The sequence below is a fragment of the Schistocerca cancellata genome, chromosome 1 (assembly GCF_023864275.1).
Source record: "Schistocerca cancellata isolate TAMUIC-IGC-003103 chromosome 1, iqSchCanc2.1, whole genome shotgun sequence".
NCBI lineage: Eukaryota > Metazoa > Arthropoda > Insecta > Orthoptera > Acrididae > Schistocerca > Schistocerca cancellata.
The window spans coordinates 311,462,155-311,477,841 of record NC_064626.1 but is presented as its reverse complement, the minus strand read 5'-3'; the positions used below and the strand labels follow the sequence as shown (position 1 = coordinate 311,477,841).

At 36.6% G+C, this 15,687-nt stretch overlaps 1 non-coding gene across 1 annotated transcript; it reads right to left on the bottom strand.

Moving 5' to 3' along the window:
• Positions 1-243: 243 nt before the first annotated feature.
• Trnat-ugu (transfer RNA threonine (anticodon UGU)) lies at positions 244-318 on the bottom strand. The gene has a single exon. It is a non-coding gene; the product is annotated as a tRNA-Thr (tRNA).
• Between the last annotated feature and the right edge of the window lie 15,369 nt (positions 319-15,687).

Genomic DNA, 15,687 nt, shown 5'->3' with positions numbered 1-15,687 from the left:
TTCCTCATGGCAGATTAATCTACCAAGTCCCGTACGAGTTCGGGCATAGCGTGTGCGTTCACACAAGAAGGTCAATGGCTGGGAAGCCATATTTTAACTATATATGACGGTAGTATCTGTTCCCGAAAGAATAGTTACTGTGGATGACCATGCAGCTTTGCTAGAAATGAAATGATAATTAAATGGACACCCTAGCTGCAAACAGGTGTTGATGTACTTCATTGGGGACATGTTGAAAATGTGTGCCCTGACCGGGACTCGAACCCGGGATCTCCTGCTTACATGGCAGACGCTCTATCCATCTGAGCCACCGCGGGCACAGAGGATAGCGCATCTGCAGAGACTTATCCCTTGCACATGTCCCCAATGAAGTACATCAACGCCTGTTTGCAGCTAGGGTGTCCATTTAATTATCATTTCATTTCTAGCAAACCTGCATGGTCATCCATGGTAACTGTTCTTTAGGGAACAGATACTACCGTCATATATAGTTAAAATATGGCTTCCCGGCCATCGACCTTCTTGTGTGAACGCACACGCTATGCCCGAACTCGTACGGGACTTGGTAGATTAATCTGCCACGAGGAATGAGTATGATGGGCAAACATCTATTAGGCGCACTACGAATATAGTGGTGTGGACATGTTGGGAATGGGGATCTCACGGGGAACGTGCAAGGGATAAGTCCCTGGAGACGCACTATCCTCTGTGCCCGCGGTGGCTCAGATGGATAGAGCATCTGCCATGTAAGCAGGAGATCCCGGGTTTGAGTCCCAGTCGGGGCACACATTTTCAACATGTTCCCAATGAAGAACATCAACGCCTGTTTGCAGCTAAGGTGTCCATTTAATTATAATTTCATTTCTAGCAAAGCTGCATGGTCATCCACGGTAACTGTTCTTTCGGGAACAGATACTACCGTCATATATAGTTAAAACAGTTATGTTATATCGATAAGCTGTAATTCATTTTTATTAGTACAGTTTGTACTAATTAGCATTTCTTCTTTCATTTATATCTTATATTTAGGTGTTGTGGTTAACACACTAATCAGCATTAATATAGTCTTACAAATGACTGAAAACAGTCTGACAAATTTTGGATAGTTTTTCAATTTCACGCCTGTGCATAGTATGTTGGTAGCACTTCGTCGCCTTGCCTATTATGCTGTGTAGCAGACTTTACAGATGTGTGGATCAGCCTAAAAAAAAGGCGAGGGGTCTTGCTCGTTTTGTCCATGACTGTACATGGCAGAGGGTGCCTTTTATCACTACTAGTAATTTTGTTTCCTGTTCCATTTGGAAATGGAGTGAGGGAAAAACAACTGTCTGTGTGCCTCTGTATGAGCCATAATTTCTCTTAACTTGTCTCCATGGCCCTTATATGAAATGTACAGTAGAAATGTTCTGCAGTCAGTTGAAAATGTTTGTACTCTAAATTTTCTCAATACTGTTTCACAAAACAAACATCGTCTTCCCTCTGGGGATTCCCAATTAATTTCATGAAGGATTTTCAACACTCAAGTGTTGCTTGTACCTACCTGTAATAAATCTTGCAACCCCCTCCTGCTTCTTCCTGTGTTACTTCAATGATCAATTATTAATTACATTTCTGTGGCTGGACTCCATTCCTACTATGACCTCATAATTTTAATCTAAGATTTTAGGGAAAATGGTTTATGACATCTCTCAAAAACTGGTAAGCTTGTATTGCCACTTTAGCTGTTATATTTATCTGGTAGAGATAGCAAATCAGTTATTCATTTGCCTAGAGACATCTGAGAAACTGTCTATAAATCACTCTGTCACGGGGTCCCTGGGGTAAGTATGTAGAGTGGGGCCGCTCCCCCTCCCTGCAACCTACCACCAAAGCAATTCATCACTGTGTCATTACACATAACAAATACTGCACACTTCCCAAGGCACATTTTAATTAAATGTAAATCCAAACTTCTTCTTATGATAATCTATATGTAACTAGTTAGATATTATGATATGAATATAATAGAGGGAAACATTCCATGTGGAAAAAATATATCTAAAAACAAACATGATGTAACTTACCAAACGAAAGCGTTGGTATGTTGATAGACACACAAATAAACACAAACACTCACACAAAATTCAAGCTTTCGCAACCAACGGTTGCTTCATCAGGAAAGAGGGAAGGAGAGGGAAAGACGAAAGGATGTGGGTTTTAAGGGAGAGGGTAAGGAGTCATTCCAATCCCGGGAGTGGAAAGACTTACCTTAGGGGGAAAAAAGGACAGGTATACAGTCGCACACACGCACACATCCATCTGCACATATACAGACACAAGCAGACATTTGTAAAGGCAAAGAGTTTGGGCAGAGATGTAAGTTGAGGCGGAAGGCCTCCAGGCCTCAACCTCCGCTAATTTCAAGTTGCCGCCGCTCATACCTCACCTGTCATTCAACAACATCTTTGCATCTTTGCCTCTGTACTTCCACCTCGACTGACATCTCTGCCCAAACTCTTTGCCTTTACAAATGTCTGCTTGTGTCTGTATACATGCGGATGGATATGTGTGTGTGTGCGAGTGTATACCTGTCCTTTTTTCCCCCTAAGGTAAGTCTTTCCACTCCCGGGATTGGAATGACTCCTTACCCTCTTCCTTAAAACCCACACCCTTTCGTCTTTCCCTCTCCTTCCCTCTTTCCTGATGAAGCAACCATTGGTTGCGAAAGCTTGAATTTTGTGTGTGTATTTGTGTTTATTTGTGTGTCTACCAATGCTTTCTTTTGGTAAGTTACATCATCTTTGTTTTTAGATATAGATATTATCTTACATTCAGAATAAAAACATTGCAAATAAGTTACCTACAACAAATAATAATCACATAAAAAGTGAAATAGCAACTAATACATTATTTGAAGACAAAACATGGATGGAAAGATAATTTCAAAGTGTTACGTAAGTGCTATAGCAAGAATAAATGCAATTTATGGAACATAGTACTTTATAGAGAAACACCGAAGATACAATGAATAACTGATTGAACAACAGTAATACAGGTTGCAGAATAGACTGAGCACATGTTTGTGATCACTTAAATAATACTGTTTCTTTGGTGGCTCACCAGAGTGTGCCAGGGGACTGACCTAGGTGGCCTCTATAAGCAGGCCTGTGCACTGCATGGATGCATGATCTCTGAAATCATGCACATCATGAGTGAAGGTACATAAGTAAGTATGAACATTCATGTAAAAATGTAAACTGCTAATGAAATATATGTGATTAGTGACCTGAATTTGCTTCTTACTTAAATGTGATTTTCCTGATTTGTTGTATGTGCAAATTGGTCTACTGGTCTAGAAGAAAAGCTATATTTCATTCTCTTTCATTTTCTATGTATATTTCTATACATTCATCTATATTGTGTGAATCATTTTAAAGTGAATTGCAGAGGATACTTTTTATCCAACCAGATGGAACTTGTAAGAATGACTGACTGTATGCCTCTGTGTGAGCTGTCCAGTGCCCAATTTTGTTTACATGATCCCTACAGATGGATGCTGCAATGGAAGTGCTCAGCACACCTAGTTTTTCATGATGTATTGTGGATTATAAAGTATCAGATGGTAAACTATTTACCTTCTTGATACTTCATTAATTTAACATTTATTGTTCCCTTTAATAATTGTTTTATTAAAGAAATGTTAAATACATTTGTATGTTTTTTGAAATAATTTCAGTCATTTTGATCTATACATACATATTTGTAACATGAAAGTTTGATGTATTTGAATATCTCAGAAATGTGAATTTGTGTATAGGTACAATTGTTGATTTATATATGTAACAAGCAGTCACGAGTCTGGGTGTAACTGAGTTGTGAGTTAGTATTAGTTGTGTGATGGCATCATTGGTTGGATTCTGGATCTGGTTTTGTAAGTTAAGATGAAATGAGAAGGATGCAAACATGTTGAGCTATATAGAATAGTAGTTGTTCTAAATGTTTTCTTCAAATTATGCAAAGTGTTTTGAGTACTATGAAGTGAATGTATTGACACACATTAAAACAATGAAGTGAAATATCCATTCCTGCTTCATTATTACATTTTGCCATACATTTATGAAAGCAACAACCCAACCCTCCATTAGGAAGTGAGATCATTGAGTCAGACAACCTGCCAAAGAAGAATTTGATGTCAATGAGAATGTAAGTAATTTATGGTGTTTAACAATGACTTGCTCATTTTATTATCTGTGTTATTACACAGAATGGATACATTGTTCATAAATGCATCACTTTGCAACTGTTTGTTGGTTATATAACAATATAAGCCAAAAGAGTGAGAAGGCTAGATTAAAATACAGAGTTGGCTGAAGAATAGAAGAATATTACTAGTCTGTGTGCTGAAAGAGGGGTCTTGGAATTTTCTAAGCATGTTCTTGCTAGAAATATGGCAACTTGCTTCAACTTCTGCCAGTTAATGATTTTCACAAATTCTGTTACATTCACACATCAATTGAACAATCCTGTGACCATACAGACTGCCTTCCTCACTCAGTGTATAATGAACATACTTTTTAAATATTTTTAGCTGGAGAAAAATGCTTAGTTTTTGCAATAGCTACATGTTCTATTGGATACATCAGCAAGGTTGTGTGAATAAGTCTTGTATATTGAATAGTTTAGTAATGTTCTTACCAACATCACTGCACCGGACATGTCTGAAACTAACTTCATTACTTAAAATGAGACATTTAGTTGCAAATAAATTTTATCAATCAATGGATAAATAAAGTGTAATTATAAGTTTAATTAAGGGCTATATCAGCCTTTTTTGTTGTTGTCATTCATTTGTTAAAGGATTTACTCTCTATCTTCTGCTTTCACAGATGTTGAAATTTTCATCAAACAGTTTGATGAATGATCCTTTCTGATAGGACTGCTCCTAAAAGGTCATATATTTCTCCAGTATCCATACTCTCAGCATGGCAATCCATGGAAATTTTTCCAAGAGGGGGAAAAATTCTGAAATTGACATTTTTGATGTACAGTATCTGATTTAGTGAGTTGGAAAATGTGTTGTATTCCAAGAACTAAATTTAAGAAGTAGTACACAATATTTAAAGTAGCACAAATGACTGACAGTAATCCAACTACTATATTTTAGATAAGTTACTTTGATATCCAAATGGCAAATATATAAGCAAAGTACATCTTTTCTTGTTATTAATATGAATGTTAATTCCTAATTTTTGATTCAACGATTAGCAATTTCATTCTCCTATGATTAATCCAAGGGTGTCTAACAGTTTATGGAATAAAGCTGGGGAACATTTACAGCAAAATTCATACAGAATTCCCATAATGGGATATGAAATGCAAATTAAAAATCTGCAGCAGAAAAAGTTAGAAATACTGAGAACATCCTATTTGGTATCAACAAAAATAATCAACATGAATACTCCTTTAAGTGAAGGAAATGGCTGCAAACTTTGGGGAAAAAAAGGGGGTTATTAGATCTGATGTCATCTACAACACTTCCTTTGCATAGATAGAACATCTGATCATACTAATGAATTTATTTTATCACTTTCATGCTACATGTTCTATTGGATACATCAGCAATGTTTTAATGTTAATTAGAGAAATTAAAACTGAACAAATTATGTTTTGAAAACTAGATGGTTTTGGATTGGTTACATGATGTCTGGGTTACGTAGATCTGTAACCAACTGGATGGACATGACAAATCTTTTAAAACAACACTCAAATTGGCCAGTAGAATGTACTAATAGACTAGAACGGGACAAAGTCAATTCTAATCTCTCCAATTTGCCATGTTACTGTGCAGGCATACCAACAGGACTGCCAATTTCATAGCTGTATAATGTCATGTGGTGCCTTGTTATATTCCATAAAGTAGAGAAGATTCCAGTTCCTGGAGAGAACTTTGAAATTTTACACTTTTTTCTTTTAACTTCTAGTGCATAAAATGGGATTTTCTGTTTGTACTTTGGACTAACAGATTAAGCACAGACAGTTTTGATCTTCAGAGCAATTACAGTAGACTCTACTGTATACCTCTTGATGTAGAATTTGCAAGATATCATGAGTCCTCTGTCTCCACAGAGAAACTGTGAACTACTACTGAAGTTTTGTTGTGTGGGAGTGAGAGGGGCATTCCTGAGGATGTTGGGGATAGATAACATGAATGTATACTGGTGCTGAGCTCATGTTGTACTGGGATCTGTGCTTCAGGGTATTAGATTAATCCTATTCTGCAACTTGTAAATGGGTGTATGAGGGAAAGAAAGAGGAAAAATTGACGACACTATTTAAGCACTATTCTGTAAAGGTCTGCATCCATCAAGACTGCAGTATAGTGCGAAATTTGTCACTGTACCATGGAATTACCATAATTTCTCATGAATGGAGTGAAAAACCAAAAAATTCCAAGACAGATAGCCATTGCTAAAATCACAGCATTTCCTGTCAGCATGTTAAATCTGCAGAGTCACAGACAAGGATTGCTAGAATTTCTTGGGAATTATGTAGTGAATAAAAAGTCTGTATCCCAGATTCCAGGAGGGTGCAAGTGCTCCCTCTTAGCCCCTCCCCTTGCAGGCATCTATGACTCGCATATTTAAGGGCTTATGTAATATATTGATTCTTTTTCATACTTTACAATAAATAGCAAAGCTGTGGACCTATTGCTACACTTTGTAAATTACTCGCAAGTATTACATTGTAAATTAGGTGGCCTTTAGAATTGTATTGGAAGTGCTTGTGAAATAAGTTCTTAAATCCTACCATGGTAGCACAGGCCAAAACATTTTTTGTTTTTCTTTTTGGCACACACAGATGTAGCAAGTGTATATGCTACTCACGATGAAAGCCCCACCATAGCCCCATCTGCAACATTTGCTCATGTCTAGGTCTTTCAGTTCTACATATTCAGTTAACTGATGCTTGAGTCTTACTGTGGATTTATCTTTGACCTGGGTAAATGAGGTAAATGATTTGCATCTATTTACCTCTGAAAGATTTGCAGAACCATCCTTGATAATTTGAACATAGCAAGATAATTTACTTTACAGATAGACTGTACTATTTTTTCTTTTCCTTTTAATTTTTCCTTTCCTTTCTTCATCTTCTTTGTCCACGTTGACCCCAGTGCCTTGCCCCAAGTGGCATAGCCTTATTACACCCTGCTATTATCACTGAATAGTTTTCTTAATAATGCAGCAATTATAATCTGCACATCCTCTAAGAGTAAATGAATTGTGATGCACTGCATTTATGAACAATAGAAGCAGTCCCTGCAGCACAAGTGGCTAAAATTGGAAGTGTATCTGGCACTTAGCTGAAATTGGAAAGCGATCACTTGGCGTCCCTCACTCGCTAATTTTACCTGTCATGTTGGATTCATCGTATTTCGGTTGTTTCCATATCATAACTTCTGTGTTATCACTGTATGTTATTTTAAGGCAAAGGTGTAATGAAGGTGTACACCTCTAGGTGTGGTTTGTTATAATTAAATGTCACTTAATGACACATCATCTATAAAAAAAGGTAAGAAAATTTAACATTAAAAGTTTTAAAGCAGTATGTGACAAATACTATCTGTGGTTTTGTGGTTAAGGATGTGGTACTGTAGAGGGGAACGAAACAGGTTTAAAATCAGGTTCATACCAATAATTTTTTTCATTGTCACATTTGTAACACATTCTGGGAGTTTCTTATTCTTTTATTTATTTATTTTATTTGGTATGCGTATTCCATGGATCCGTACATGCGAGTGATTCGCCTGGATGTGGAACGTGTCAATACAATTGTACAAATAAAATTAATGCTACAGAATAGTAATATAATACAATGATATAGATATTAGTAAGTATCACTTTTTCTCATTTACAAGCTGTCATTTAACTAGTACAGCAATTCACAATATAACATTATAACTATAACATTAACATAATATTGTATCGTCCATCTAATAACTAAGAGACTAAATACATCTATTATTAAGGGAGGGCATTACTTCTGGAAAAGAATTCATCTAACGAGTACAGTGGATGGTCAAGCAGGTATTTTTTTAACATACCTTTGAACAGCATTTCATTTTCTCTTGTACATTTAATATAATTAGGCAATGCATTAAAAGTCTTTATAGCAGCATACTTTACTCCCTTCTGTACAAGTGATAAATTTTTTAGTTCAACATGTAGAGCATCTTTACCTCTAGTATTGTAGTTATGGTATGAAGAATTTGTACTGTACCGAGCATAGTCTTTATTAACTACATTCATCAGAGAGTATATGTACAGACATGTTGTAGTCAGAATACCTAACTGTGTGAAAAGTTTTCTACATGAGGTTCATGGAGGAACCCCACACATGATTCTGACTGCTCTCTTCTGGGCAGTTAAGATTTTGTTTTAGGCTGGAGAATTACCCCAGAATATTATTCCGTAACTCATTAATGAATGAAAGTACCCAAAGTAAGATGATTTTAAAAGTGTTGATGTCCCCAAAATGAGTAACAGAAGTATATTCTGCAATATTGGGTATTATTTTTACAATGAGGGTACTCTCTCAGTATAGAGTTCTTTCCATTTTGTGACTTCATTCTAAACGAAAGATGAAATTGCTGCAAGTGACACAACCAGCAGTGACATTTATATTCCTTTTTGTCACAAATATTTGACCATTTTTTTGGTGACTTCAGAGGGTGTGGTTAAGTAGGGATCTAAGAGTAAAGCTTGAATTGTTTCAAGTAAAATGAACAGTGATTGTACGAGTATATATGTTCCTGCTTATCACAAATATTTGGATGTTTATGTGTCAGACATGTCACAATTTCTAATTGTGTAGTTAGGCAGGAAGCTAAGAGTACAGTTTAATTTACTGCAAGTAGAATGAGGGTCAATCAAGTCTACAGTATTGCTTTTCATCAATACTTTGCTGTTTATTTGGAGTATGTTGCAATTTTGGAGAGTATGTTTAGGCAAGAACCTAAGAGCACAACTTAAATTGTTGTGAATGAAATTAGCAGCAATCATATTTATAGTCTTACTTGTCATAAATATTTTGATGTGATAAAATCCTTAACAAAGCTTTTGTAAATTTGTTGGTAAGGACAAAGGCTGCACCACACAAATGAGGGAAGTCACATGATCACATTCTGACTTCAGCCAAGTTGTGGATCCCTCGATTTTGAACTGGTTATCCCAGCATAGTAATACCACTGCTTTCAATCTAGCTGCTATATCAGATCACTGGCTGTCATCTGGCATGCAACTTTAATCTGACTGATGTCTCAGCTTCCTCTCTCACAAGCTAACACTGTACTTATTCAGGAAAAAGTATGCACATAGTCCAGTGAATGAAGTAAAAATATGGAAATAATAATTCATGTTGTCATAGATTTTTGTACAGTAGTGGGAGGGACTGCCATGAAGAACATACCAAAAATCGCAACCAGTGGAGAGTAAGTGTGGAGGTGAGTAACATTTAAAGGTCACTTTTTTGTGTTTGTCTTGAATAACTCAAAAATCATGGCATCTAGTGAAAGTGTGTCCCAGTTCAAAATTAGATTACATTATATTCCTAAAGAAAAGATCCTATTCATTTTTCCATTGACTAATGCAATGTGTGATGCAGTAGGTTGAAAACAGCATTTTTCAGGGTACAAAATTTAATGTTAATTGAACTTAGAAATAACAGAAAAATCTACAATACTTAGAAAAATCTACTTTACTTAGAAATATCTTATCCTGAATGTTTACAGTTCAAAAATCTGCAAGTGGTTCATCATAATTGCCAACATTATCTAGCAGATCGAGTAATGGTGCACCATTTGTACACATATCACGGCATGAGACCCACAGCATTTTTGGCATCCCCATTGTCTCCCACACCCAGCAGAACATTGGCAAAATATGTTGAAGGGGCGATTGCTCCTCCTCCTTCTAGTTTCATAACCACTTGGTCATGGATAGGAGGTTGTTAACATATTTCTGTATCTATAAGACACTAAACTGCTGTAAGGAACAAGAAATGGTTTTGTAAAGAATGTTATGTAAAAGAAATATGTTAATAAAATTAATGTAGCTCTAAGTAAACTCTAAAAGAGTGTTGTTATGCAGATCTGTGTTTGGTGTCTGTTGAGTGAGGTTTGGTTTTGGCTTCTTTGATGCTTTTAATAATGCCCCGCACTGGAGTTATTCATATCTTGCATATATTCCATAACTTGGGGCATTTTTAGAAACATCTCACCAATCTGTACAACCTTCTCTACTGGTCTCAATGAGTTAGTTAAAATGTAGGATATTATCTTCATTTACCTTGGAATCTTTGTAAACCATTCCTCCTTTACTGTTGTTGTAAATGGTGGAGTCCATTTCACAGCCACTAATAGTATGAAGAATGGGGATACTTGAAAAAGGAATTTGTTGCACACTATTTATTGAAACCAATTTCAGTTCAATCTCACACCCTGTCCGGCTTTATGAGGTGTGCGTTATTCCCTGGTCAAGCAAATTTAATGGGTATCATAAAACAAGTCTTCCCCTGTTACTGTGACAGTGGTTTGTAGGCACAGTTTTCTCTAAGCCACATCCCAGTACTACTAAAACCTGTATTAACTACTGTTTCCATTCCTCTTCCTGTCATACTGTCACTCAGGAGTTAGATGAACATTGTTTTCTTCTTTTATTTTACGAAAAATCCTTCTGTCAAACAAAGACACTCAAACTTTTATTAAAATTAATCTCAACTGATGTTTTTGTGAGGCTTCTATACTGTTCTGCTTGTTTTGTACTGTGGACAGCACAACACCCATTAAAAAACTATGGTACTATTTTGGTCGTAATGTGTGAGTACATAAGCTAAGTATTGTTGACATGTACAGAAATCTTGATACCCAAATTCCATTTGTTGTGGAGAAGGAAGAAACCTCCATCTACTGCATGGTGAATCTGCTTGGCAGATTAAACCTATTTACTGGTCTGCCCGGACCTTTGCCCCTAGCAAAATTTGTGCATGTTCTTACATCATGAGTTGCAGAACTGTTCTCTGGAAAAGCAACATACAGAGATTTCATCCCTCACTCATTTCCCCTTCATTAAGAAAATCCAAAGGGATGGATATAATTCATATTGTGTGAGCTGTGCAACTTCTTCATCACTCTTTTTTGTAATGGTTATTCTTTGAAAAATGGTCAGAGGATCTACTGTAATTGTTTCATAGTTAGCTTTTTGTATTGTTTATAGTAAACAGACACAACATCACACTCTCCTTAGACTGTGTTATGTCACTACAGTTACAACCAATATAACTTTGCATGGTTCTGGCACAAAATTCTAGCACTCAATGCTATTTATTTTGGAGTTTCCTGTCAAAAGAGAGGTAAATGAATTCATTTTCAGAAAAGATGTGTTATCATTGAGCCACTCATTTAATAAACTGCAAAGAAGTATGAAGTTTATAAACTGAAAATAGCTCCAGTATATAAATAGGAGCCCAGTAAAGTTCTTTTGTCTACTCACATGAGAGAACCTAAAGGGTAATGCTGGAGAGCTACAGTCTGTTTGTAAACTGAACAGTGAGCAGCATTTATGGTGAGGGAAGCAATCTTCCTCCTGCAACTGCCGTACAGAATGAATAAAAATTAATTTCCCCTCCAGCAGTGTAGAGCACTGAGCAGAGATCTCTGTAGATTATCCACATGCGTTTTTTGGATTAGTATTACTAGTAACTTGTATCTGTAATGTTAATGCATTTTGCGGAAAATAAACACTCCTTGTACATGTCTGCATACTGGATTGTCACTGCAGAAAGGGTGGTACAAACACAAATGTTTAACAGGATTACATTCTCTTCCGACAATTCCATTGCACATGCAATTTATTCAGTACTTCTATAATACAGTGACAAGGCTGTTGTCATGGGAAAAACTGATTCAGTGGCATACCTGTTGCATAAACCATTGCACCTTATGGCTACTGAGCACACGACTCAGCATAGCTTCATCACGCTCCATCTGCAGTAGTGTACACAGCTTGGTAGGATTTGATTCACACAGTGCCTCGAGAACGCTGTCCACCATTCGCTCCAGATATTCCTCTGGCCGCCCGCAGCAACCGTTGACTGAACATACCTGAAATTGTCATCATCACACAAGTTGCCTGTGTCACTCTGTCTGTAATAGAAAAATTGTTCTCCTCCTAATCACTCTTTGTTAACCCTAGGAATTATAATGTGGTGAAATAGAAACATTAGCAGTGGCTTACATGTTTTTAAATGGTAACTTTGAATCAAAAACTGCCACCTTATCACCATGCTCTTTTCAAAGTTATGAGGGTAGATCAAGAAGTAGTAAATTATGGTGCAAAAGGTGCAGCAAAATAGCTTCCTAGTACATCAACGTGAAACTTCCCTAAAAAAACTTTGAGTTGGGAGCTAAGAAACTAAGAAATATTTACAGGGATCAAGTTCTTCCAATTTTATTTTTATGTGCAATATTTTTAATCTTTGTTCATCATCAGGGAAACTAAAATTTTAATTGTACATAATCATTCTCCATGTCATAATAGTACAGTTTTTTTATAGTAGCACAGTTTCCTATTGTGACTACTTTAAAATAAACTCAGTGGCTTGGAGACCTATATAATATTGAGGATTAAAATGTAATCATAGATTTTATCTATAGATGAACACTGCTAGAAACCTTCAACAAATTGACTGGCAACACTCTCCCATACCACCAAATTTATTTAGCACTTGTCTCGTAAGTTTGTATCCCTGTGGTCAGATAAATTAATGGTATCATATGAACTATTTCTTACAATGTCTTTTGATATTTTCAACACATAAAGTGCTTCTTACTAGCATGATAACTGTAAATGGACCACTGTGTTTCTTATCTATGATAGTTAACTTTCCCCCCTTTGAAGTACTTATTACATCTATAGCACAAAAATAATTCCTAATTGGTGCTATTAATAAATAATGCATAAAAAACAGGGCAATAAATTAAAATATTAAAGTTTCAGTCTTAGTGCAAAATGGAAACAATCCTACTTTGATGTAGGTGATGTGAACAATACCCTATCCTGATGCAACAGGTAATCCTATTATACAAGCTGCAACCTCAGGATCTGTTTGCTCTTACCAGAGATTGACCATCATGCTTAACATACATTCTAGGACAAAAAAGTGATGCACTGTGAATGTATTACCTGAATGGGATGTAAACTGGAAGATGTGATGTACATGCACAGACAAACAAATAGTTACAGCAAAAATTGGATGATTTATTCAAAAGAATGAAGTTCACAAATTGAGCAAGTCAGCAAACTGCATATAGTGCAGTTGTCATAGATCTCTTGCGGTAATGATTAGCCTGCTGAAGATCACCTTCATTGCTTCTCGAAGCTGTGATACTTTGTTCAGTATTGGAATCGGTTGTGCCATATGCGATGTGAGAAAGCTACATTTCCCATTCACATACAGCAGGAGTACAAAATGGGTGTGCAATTAAAAATCCCACCAAATATGAAATCCATCCTGTCACTCAGTTTTTAGCAGCAAAAACTCTCAATGTTTACATTCGCCATGAATTTTGTGATGCTTAAGGGCAGTATACTGTAAGTGAAGGCATTATGAGTCAGTGGCATCGTTTGTTTAAGTGTGGAATCATGATTATTCTGATGATGAAAAAGGTGGCTGTTCTTGTGTTTTATACAGAAAACTGATGGACAAATTTATGAAAACCTGGTTTTCTTGGTATGCCTGCTGGTTGGATTCCTAAAGTTATTTTTTAGAACCACAAAGCTAAAAGGATTATTGCTTCTCAGTACTTGTTTTTGCATTACAATATGGAATGAACAGTTCTACTGAATAGAATCATGACTGGTGATGAGACATAGATTTCCTATGCTAATGCAGAGACAAAACAACAGTTGGGGGGTGTGGGGTCATGCTGCATTGCCCAACAAACCAAAACAAGCAATCTGAAGTCTACCAGAAATCTTATGGCTATTCAGTATAGGAATGCTATTGCAATCTTGTTTGAGCATTTTAGGGAATGCAGACATACAATTAGTTCTGAAGGGTATTTTAAGAAATTAAGAAAACTGAGAATATTCACAGAAACTGACATTCTTGTCTGTTGATTGTCAGCACCATGCTTCTCCACAACAATCATCAACCACTCTCTGCATGGTTAACACTCGAATTGAAGATTGGAAGTGCGAAACACTGAATGTGCTACAAATAAATATTTAGGAGAATGGGAAAAATCTTTTGGAAATTATATTACGAACAATTTGTATTTAATGAAACATAAATTTTGACATTTGAAAAACACTTCTGACATTTCACATAAACACATTTTGAAAAGTAACATTTGATATTGAGCACCCCCTCCCATAAAACTTATCAAAATGTTAAGTCTGTCTGTGCCAAGATACTTAGCCAAGGAAATGCTGAATGTCCACTCAAGCTCTTACACTCCGATACCACTTTCACAAAGATTCATAAAATGCTCTATATTTCAATCAAGAAATGGGATCATGGTGAATAGCTACTTATTTTCTTTTCACTTAATCTGCTTGACAGTGGAAGTTTGGGCAGCTTTCATAAGGGTGGTACATCACTAGAGTTCTGTCCCTTTTTGAACACAGAGAACTCAGTCCAGTCCAAACCAGTCCAATCTGCTTCATCGAAATGATTTTCACTAGAAGCTTGAAGTGAAAAATATTACTGAAGCTTTGGTTATCTTCAGTTCACTGGTCTTAAAGATGTGTATTTGCTAAGGAGGCCAGATCCAAGAAATAAACTTCACCTTTATTTGCTCTAGCTGGGGCCACCACATTTTCCACTTCTTCAGGCACCATGCATTTAATGTTTTTTCCCCTGAAAGATCTCACGCCGAGGAACTATGGCTAGACACTAAAAACTTGAGTCCAGCTCTTTCAGAGATACCTTCTGAAACAAGCAACATTAAAGCCATCAACATCATGTGACTTTTGTTCTGTCTGACATCAGGGTTGCCACAGGTTCTGGAAATCAGGGAATATCAGGGAGTGTAAAACACATCAGGCAAATCAGGGAAATTTGAAAAAGCACTGGAAAAATCTCATTTTTGTCTCAGTAAATGAAATGGTTTGTTTACTCTAGTGTCATGCATTGCCACTGGCTTGGTGCAGTTGAGTATGTGCGTTGCTTCCCTACTCCTTCATTCCTACTGCTTCTCCCCTTCCTAGCACCCACCTCAGCTTGTGGTCAATGCTGCAACCACTTCTTGCCACTAGCTTAGCAGTTGTCAGTGAGAGGCAGGGAGGCTTGAGGAGTGGTTCGTTTGAATCTGATTGTCAGAAATGGTGGTAATGTGTGCATGAGCTGCATCTGAGTCATTGTGTGTGCTCTCATTTTCTGACAAAAGCTATGGCTGAAAATCTAGTTTTAAGAGTGTGATTGTCTTTTCTATGTACCTGCCTGCAATTCAGAAAACATCTTTATGGTGAGGGGCTACCTATCCTCATTATTATTGATTCTCAGAGTATTTGAACAAGTTATGTGTTGCATGGATTGATCACTATGGTCTCATTTCATCAACATGCTGTCTGTGGCTTGTGAATAGCTGGCCACATGAGTGGATTTTCACAACGAGCCAAAACCCAAGGCTGTTTCTCTGGGTATCTGTAA